The sequence below is a fragment of the Haliotis rubra genome, unplaced genomic scaffold (genome assembly GCF_003918875.1).
Source record: "Haliotis rubra isolate DU_JTF1 unplaced genomic scaffold, ASM391887v1 Scf184, whole genome shotgun sequence".
NCBI lineage: Eukaryota > Metazoa > Mollusca > Gastropoda > Lepetellida > Haliotidae > Haliotis > Haliotis rubra.
The window spans coordinates 1346740-1356166 of NW_025765825.1; the positions used below are offsets into that span (position 1 = coordinate 1346740).

General features: G+C 36.7%; 1 long non-coding RNA gene across 1 annotated transcript; it reads right to left on the bottom strand.

Moving 5' to 3' along the window:
- Window positions 1–2369: 2369 nt before the first annotated feature.
- LOC124273802 lies at window positions 2370–9406 on the bottom strand. Its single transcript, XR_006897743.1, has 2 exons — window positions 7407–9406; window positions 2370–7189 (listed from the first exon to the last, which is right to left on the bottom strand). It is a non-coding gene; the product is annotated as an uncharacterized LOC124273802 (long non-coding RNA).
- Between the last annotated feature and the right edge of the window lie 21 nt (window positions 9407–9427).

Here is a 9427-nt window from a genome sequence, read left to right on the forward strand (position 1 = left end):
TAAATGCAAAACCTATGAAGTACTCATGAAGACAAACAAGTTCAGAGCCAAGGATACTGTCTTTCAGCCTTCATCTAGAACATTATGTATTTGCTGCTTTCAACATTAAATCAAACTACAGCAAAAAATTCTGGGCATCTATGTCAGCATGGAGGCAAAAACTTGACAGATCTCCACACATACATTCCTAGGACTGGCTAGAAGCACAAAACAAGGGCCCTATGTTGAACACATTGTTCTACAATGTACAAACATAAAAGGTAGAAGGGTTGTATAACATGTTTATATCCTGTTGATGTAACTGGGAATAGCTTCATGCAAAGCTTAGTTGTTCTTTAAAAAGTTGTGGATAATTGCAGAAACATTTTGTTTTGAGTCTTTCAGTTATATAACAGATCTTGTTTCAGAAACTATTTGCCATCTGGCCACAGTAAATTCAAGCCTCAGTATTGTATGTTTTTGTAAGGAGCATTATGGTTTCATGCTGCCTTTAGCACTATTCCAGCAAGATCACAGCAGGGAACACCAGATATACGATTCACACATAGTACCCATAAGGGCAATCAAACCCAGGTCTTCAGTAAGGGGACCACTTTGACCACTAGGCTAACCCACCTAACTTTTGGTAATGAAATACTCATAATTTGTGAACATTGTAATTTGAAATCAATTTATAGTGTAGACAATTAACACTGTTTCTTGGCCTTTACTCTTTAGCCATGACCTGACAGAGACACGCTTTCCTCACACGCCAAGCCATAACCTGAGAGACACACGCTTTCCTCACACGCCAAGCCATGACCTTAGAGACACACGCATTCCTCACACGCCGACATGACTGTCCAAAGAGATGACACGGTGTTCAAATCCCAACTCTGCATTAACTGACATTGTGTTCTAGCAGGGTGAATACACACTCTGGAGAGACAATGATTCAAAGAGAGAACTGAATTGTGACAATATGATGCCTGAAGTCCCACTCTTGATACACTGAATGCTGTGGCCTGTATCCCTCAGGCTGCAGTGCAGTACGTAAGATCATGATAGATGTTATATGGCATTAGTATAAGTTTATTTTCATTCTTTTATTATTACAAAATAATCAACTGCAAGCTTATGAGCATGTATGGTCATGCCTTCTATGTGAAAATCCCTACTTTACATGTACCAGCTGTGTACACCGATTACAATTCGCTTGTCCTGGATGCCAGATAGATACTCAGAGGTAAAGATAAACTGCATATCTGCGTAAATTACGCAAATATTTATATGAAAACTCAATTCCTATTAAGTCTATTGGGTACAAGTACGCTTGAAGTTTTGAAAATACTCGATAAGTTTGATCTTACATGCGTACACACATAAATGTCACATTTTAGCTTGCGCACCAGTGGATAGATAAAATAACGGAGGTATATTGAGATGTTTTATTTCAACATGTGAACTTGGCTACTTGTAGTCTTTCTTATCGTTTCTCATATTACAGATCAAATATGAATAGCAAACACGTAAACCATCATTTTAACTTTATTATTTTTATACAAATTTATGGAAAATGGCAAAATACCCAATTGAGTTGGATTAAGGTGGGTACAATATATTTGGTTACTCAAAGCAAACTTGGATACCCAATTGAGATGAACACAAGCGAGTTCATAACTCAGTGACCCAAAGAGTTATCTGTAGCACTGGATACTGGATGACAAGATGGATGGGGTAGGCAGGCTCAATCAGCAACAGCATACAGCCGCAGCCGTAACATCATCATAGGAACACTTAATTCTGAAACATGTAATCACTAACCAGTACTGTAACTGCACTTTAGGAATGGAATGTTTTATATTCTTATATCACTGACAATATTTTTATTCAGGGTTGATTTATTTTCAAATGTTATAATGAATTGACCATTTTATTTTCCATTTTATTTGGTTGAACTGACTGTTTAACTGTAGTCAAATGAAGTCTTCCGGTTTGACTGTGATGCCCCGAGATGTATTATGTGAAGACTTGCGATGCAGCATGTTCTGGTCATACTATTGTCCATGTGCCACTTGATGTTTCCGTAACATTGTACATTACATGATGACTCTTAATTATGACTGCGAATAAACATATACAATTTCAATGGTTGTTTTAAATTTAAATTTTCAGAAGGATGACAGTGAAAAAGTAGTTTTTACATGTCCTGTGGCATCCGTCCAACTGCCAATCATTATTTGTGACATTAAGAATATATGTGTTTAACCAAACACTGCCTTTGTAATAATTTGTGCTCCCTTTTCACTTTAAAACATAAGGCAAAAAACACAAAAATACTATCATTTTTGCCTCATGCTCAAGAATTAAAAAACCTGACAACACCTCCAAACTTGTATACAAAGTTTATTGTTGACATACATATATGAACACTGCTGATCTCTCTACAAGCAGTTCACAGAATTTACCTTTGTAGTCAAAACTAAACATGTGTAACGCTCATGGAATACGGTTTGTAGTTTCTCTGTTACATGATCATGATGCTGGAAGCAGTTACTGGCCCAGGACACATATTGCTTTAGGAAATGTTTGCATAACTTCTGATGGTGTAGAAGCAATCAAATCCATGCAAGCCGGTGGAGAAGCCATACATATCACATATGAATAATTTCTGTAAAGTAACATGCTTTTAATACATGATTCTGTGACAACGAACTGGAGTCAAGCGTATATCGGATCTGGTGTCCATGGTAACTAAAATGGCTATTTATAGTTGGATATGATTCGTACTGTACTACCGGTACATATTTATCATAATTACTAAAAGACTGGGGTTATCAATATGTTTCTTGATTCAGTATCTAAAATTACATGGGACACACAAGTAGTGCTGGGGATGGCTCTGAACATTGATGTCGAAAATTTGAGCTCTGATATTAACCATTAATTAATTGTAAATTAAATCTGAACAAATAACACAAGACTTTTGAAGTGTGGTGGACAGATGGCTGATACGAAGAATTACAGCCTAGTTAACTGATATGGTACACATCAAGCACCGACTGCAGAACTGGTAGACGTCAGTATGCTTAACAATAATGTCTGAGTGTTTCAATTACATCCATAATCATTAGGCTGTAATGAATACAGGGCCGAAGAGAAATTACCATCACAGATCTAGATATTTATCACATCACTGCCTTTGTATCACAATACAAATCATATCCCCTATCCCTACACTTTCAGTAGCTGTTGGAGAATTTATTGTATATTCAATATATTATTAAAAATACTTGCTTTATAAATATATATCTCCAAACAGATAAGGTCATTCCAAATAAGAAGAAAATACCTTAAGACGAAGTGGTCAGTACATTGTACAATTCGCAGGGTAAACAATATCACGATCAGTTTCACTACTAAGCAATATACCAGAACCAGTAACAAATGTAAGATACACTCTCCTTTATAACAAAATGGTTAGAGACCTTGAAAATAGGCCTATGGCCACAACAATATATTTTTAGTGAAGCATATTGACATATTCGATGGGAATAAAACGATCACTGTTCTTGTTAATTACAATATATCAATAGATCAGTTTATGAAAACAAATGCCCAATAACACTGCGGAATTGATCATTTCCCTGGCTCTGAATACAGGGACTGTGTAGAGAGACCTAACACAACAACGCTGTTATAACGTTCTCACAAAGCATACAAATCATAGACATATATACAATATACAAACGTCTCACTGGGAACTACAGCTTCTGATTATGTCAACCCATCACTGCAAACAGTGAAGGCTCAATGTACATAAAACCAAAGTCAGAATAATTACAATATATTCATCAATTTAAAGGAAATGAAAAATAAGAGTGACAGTAAAATATGAAAACTGACTGCCACACCTAAAAACTATAGCAATTCTCAAAACATAGTTTATGAGTAATTTTGATGTATGACATTTTGTACACCAGTAACACAATGATCTACAATGTTAAATATGTATCCTCATAACAAGGATATCTGCCTACAATATAACAACAACTACAGTACACAGGTTGAAATAAATAATTAACAAGAGCTGGCATCAATTACAAAAACCAAAATTAAAGATTTAAAACCTGACAAATCTGACTTCTTGTTTTACAGATTTTCAAGCCTATCCACAGAAAAACAGAGATAATTAATTTTCTGGCTCGAAAAATAAATAAGATAAATTCCTTGGCAAATGTTTCTTTAGTGGCGTTTAGATTTTTCGATGCAGACTGTCCTGAATGCGGGGGGTCCAGATATATGAGGTTTCTCTGTATGTCAAGATAGAAGATACAAGCAAATATGACTAATTGTACATTTGTTCACACATTGCTGTGGTATAGCAGGATTACTGCTGTGTAGCATCAGGGAACAAACACATTTTAAGCTTTTTGTGTGAGTGGTTGGAGCTGTCGGTAGGCTGCTCCTGCTTATCCTCACGATAACACCTGGTGTCTAAACTGATTTTCCTGTGATCCCTTCAAGAAATTGTTTTCAGCACTGTTTGGGCTTTAATGCCACATGGAATCTGTTTAGCTGGATAATCAAGACTGTATATTCTCTAGCACTGACATTTCATGTTATTATCAGAGAAGCAATACATATCCAGTAGTAAGACTTACATCTTGAAACACCCATACAGAACCCCTCTTGCCACACATTCCAGTTCCTTATGAGTAGAAACAAAACTATCAAGTTTGCTGTTCTAAAAGTGCAGGCAGATTTGAGGCTGGTATAACCCCAGAACAAGAAAACAGATTTGTCTGGCTTTAGAAATATTTTGTTACTTTAGCTGTGAAGAAACCTTGATGAATGTTAAGCCTAAAGAAAAGAAGACACATATGTATTATCTTCTAGAATCATACAGAAGTCATAATTTGGTCAAAGTCATGGTCACTCTTTTAAAAATACAATAGATAATAAACAATTGCTAAGAACTGCTGGAGTGGATGACTTGTACAGATCAATCACACAGTCAGCATGAATATACAACTAAAAGGAAGTTAACGAAAGTTGATATTTTTCCTATGATTATATTTAGTCATCACATAACAGATTAACGTTTTTCATACAAGAAAAAATTGGCATTCCATACTTCTGTTGAGTAGTACGAGTTCAGGGAGGTCAAATTGGGTAAAGACTGAAACATCTCAAACCTCTCACCATATACTTTATAAAAATTATTTTGTAAGAAACACGTTTTTGACGGTGGAAAGAGGTATTCTCCCCTGAGAATAAAAAAGAAACTTGACAGGTTTGTGTTTAACTGTCTCTCACAGCTGATGAGTGGAGTTTCCTTCAAGAATCATCACAGGCAGCAACAAACATTTGTTCTTGGCAATAGTACTATATGTAGACTCATAACACCACATCCATAACACATACATAGCCAATAATTCTCAAAGGTTTAAATAAATATCCACAAACACCGGGCATATGAAAACTATCACATCCACTGGAGTCTTTGAAGGACATTTAGAAGTGATACATATAAGGCAAGAATGTTATGGATGTCAACTTCTTTATTGGGATGGGCATGACGTTTATTCTATATATTCTTAGTCCTTCATCACCTCATGAAACGTGTCCATCACAAAAAAGAAGGTTACATCCATAAAATTCTTGCTTTTATCACATCCACTGTCTTAACCATGTTTACTTCTCCAAGAAATGTTTTCGAAAATTACCTTCAACTGTTGATAAATCTGATACAGTTTTTCGTATTTATGAAACAGATCAGTCTTCTAACACATCTGGAGTAAACAAGCAGGGATGATCAAGTTTTATCTACACCAAACTGAAACTGTGAACTTGAAAAACAAAAATATCATAACTACTTGCTTGGCTAGTACACAAACCATCAGACAACAAATAGAAACAGAGTCATCACTTATTATTACAATAACCATCTGCTGACGATCTGAACAAAGGGACCAGTCATTTTTATCAGGGGTGGGTAAGTGGGTGGGCTACGAGCGGAGATGTGTATGTCGAGTTGAGGTGGAGGGGCAGGTACAGAAAATACTGACCCTCCCCTAAAACTTGCTACAATGTTGGATGACCATCACCATGTAATTGTACATCTTTTTCATGACCCTTCCCAAAATGTTTTGGGTGACCCAATCCTTATTTCCTTCCCCAACAATAAATGCCAAGTCCTGATACATGTGTGGAAACACTAACCATATCCAGACACACAGTTGTCCATATCTGACTGTGCAGCCAGTCGTCACAAACAACACCAACAGTAACAATACAACAATACAACAAGCACTCACTCTTTGATTACTTCAGACATTTTATGACAATTATACATGAAAAGCTCCGCCTTTGTAAACACCTTCCATGCAAAATTAGAAAACAGTTGCAATGTCAAAATATTGCTTTCACAAGGCACGTGTTTGATAACCTTCTTCACTGGGTAATTAACTGTGTGTTAAAAGAGCTGTGCTGGCTGATACAACAGGAAATCCCATCCTAGCCAAGGGGGCGTTACAATAGACACTGAAGTCAACAGATCAACTGCTATAACTGTTGGGTTTACACTCACTTGAAATGGGATTTAATTTTCATTGTTAGAAATACTTGTACCTGGAACAAATGGCAACACTAGTTTTGTACATCATCATCTGAGGCTGAAGATTAGCTAATGGCCATCATTAAAGACCATTAATGTTCCCAATGATCTTAATTGGAGTTGTCTCTGAAAAGAAGAATTGTGAAATCATCCGGATGTGACCTGTATTATTAAAGCTATTCGTCTATAACAGATCCAGCCTCCCAGTACATCTCAACACTACACCCCTCAATACACGCTGACTTCTGAGAATAGACCTAGTGTTCCAGCACAGCTATTGGTCAACAATTATCACCATCGGCAACAACAACACCATCACCATCACATAATACTGCTACAGAAGCTGCGAGTTACACATCACTTCAAGCTTGTCTCGTACTATGACAGAGCATGGATACTTGATGCATAAACAGATAACAGCTTATCCTATCAACTCAGTACAAGGACTGTTCCATTTCACTTGACATGGAAAATACAATAATACAATAATGCTTTTCTTCTCATCATGCAAAAGCTAGAAATTCTATATGTTCATTGATATGAAAATATCATGCCTCAGTACAGTTGCAATAACTGTTGTTGTTCATAAGCCTGGACTGTACCACACCTGGACTGTACCACACCTGTACTGTGCACACCTGTACTGTGCACACCTGTACTGTGCACACCTGGACTGTGCACACCTGTGTACACACCTGGACTGTACACACCTGTACTGTGCACACCTGGACTGTACACACCTGGTGCACTGGACTGTGCACACCTGTACTGTGCACACCTGTACTGTACACACCTGTACTGTGCACACCTGGACTGTACACACCTGGACTGTACACATACCCATGTTAGTGGAAAGGACAAAATACCCATATCATATCAAGTGTCTGAATTACAGAAATGCAAATACTGTAAAACATCACAGTGTTACAAACATTTCATACATCTATATACACGTAAAACTAACATCAGCTTCATCCACTTTTGGAAAAACAATGGCTACACTGAAAAGTTCAGGATAATGGTGGACATACCAGTAAGAAGGTGACAGGTCACAGAGGAATATCAGACAGGACTTCTGAAAGCTCTTGGTTCAACATTTCAAACTGTACTCTGAACTTGACAAATAGCCGTGTTGTCCCCGCACCCAAAGAACCTAGCTTGTTTGTGGTGTCTGCAGTAGGTACATTCATACATGATTTATGCAAAGGAAATAGCAGCTAGCAGATGTACTTGTGTCATTAAACAGAGAGCATAATGGCAATACCGAGTTAAGTGTGTCTGTTGACCGATATATGCCTCATGTACAATTTACCTTGTCTGATTACTTCTCTATGTGAAGGTGGGTAAACGTTTATTAAGACATAGGTATTCATGATCATTTCTAGTAAAAACAATTCTGTTGGGATTAATTTTTAGTTCATTCAAAATTACCATCTTCTGAACAACATATTGGTTTGGGCATTTGCTGTTTTTCAGTTCAAAACATTTGAATTGCAGCACTTTTCTTACAGTTTCATCAGTTATCTTGGCAAATTGGTATCATTATACATTTCTGTATGTCCAAGTCACACCTTGACTGCATTAGCTGTTGTAAATATTTGTTCTGTTCTAAAGGAAATACCTGTAGTGCAATATTTCTGTTATATATCAATACAACATACCTTCACATTAGTATTATATCACGCCTCTCGCCATATTCTTAAGAGGACACTTCAGTGAGTGAGTGAGTATGGTTTTACGCTGCTTTTAGAAATATTCCAGCCATATCATGGTGGGGGACACCAGAAATGGGCTTCACACATTGGACCCATGTGGGGAATGGAACCCGGATCTTCAGCGAGATAAGCAAATGCTTTAACCACTAGGCTACCCAACTGCCCCTATTTCAGTTATTATGAAGATTTGTTTTTCAGGTTTAACCAACAGAAGTGTAATTCTACTTTTGTAAAAACTTGACAAACAATATCAGCTAGGTAGCATGATGACAGCTGTCTGTATAATCACCCTTAGGAACTTCTACAGCATCGGTGCATGTACACTGTGGGTGTTGTGTGAATATTGACGGTGTACACGTCGGTTCACCAAGCACCAGGACACTGGAGGGATCAAGACATTTTCCTCAGCAGTCAGAGAAAGAGGAAGTATCGCAAGAACTTACTCTGTGCTGACTGAAATATGTTCATTGTCAAATATTTGTGATATTTCACTGGTAATGATGTGAAAATTTTTGGACATTAGAAAAAGATATGAAAACATCATGATGGCATAAGTACAAAAGAAACCATTTCCTTAGATATGTAAGGAAGTACTGTTTTTAAAAATGGGTAAATTCAAAAATATAAATCAACACAATAAATTTCCTGAAGTTCGATCTAAATGTTTTTCAACTGATAGTCACATATATTTTAAGTACAGAAAAGCCAAGTTTCTTTTATCCACTGAAGTACTCTATTAAAGATTTCATATTGGTCAGTCACAATGATGTAATTTGGAACCAAACCATTGCACTTATCAGACCAATCCAGACTCGTTGCAATTGAATTAAAGCCCATTGTCAAGCATACATAGCCGCCTCCTTCATGATGCATCAACACACAATATATTTGGAGCTGATAATGACATTGAAAGATATAATCTAGTTTGTGATTGGTACAGCAGTGCAAAGATTTCAGAATAGTTCACATTTAATTACAAATGTTTGAAAGTTTCAGATGCCTGTAATATTAAAACAAACAAAATTAAACACACTATATTACATGCATGTTAATCAAAACATCATGACTGAATGACTGACTGAGTTGGGTTTTACGCCGCTTTTAGCAATATTCC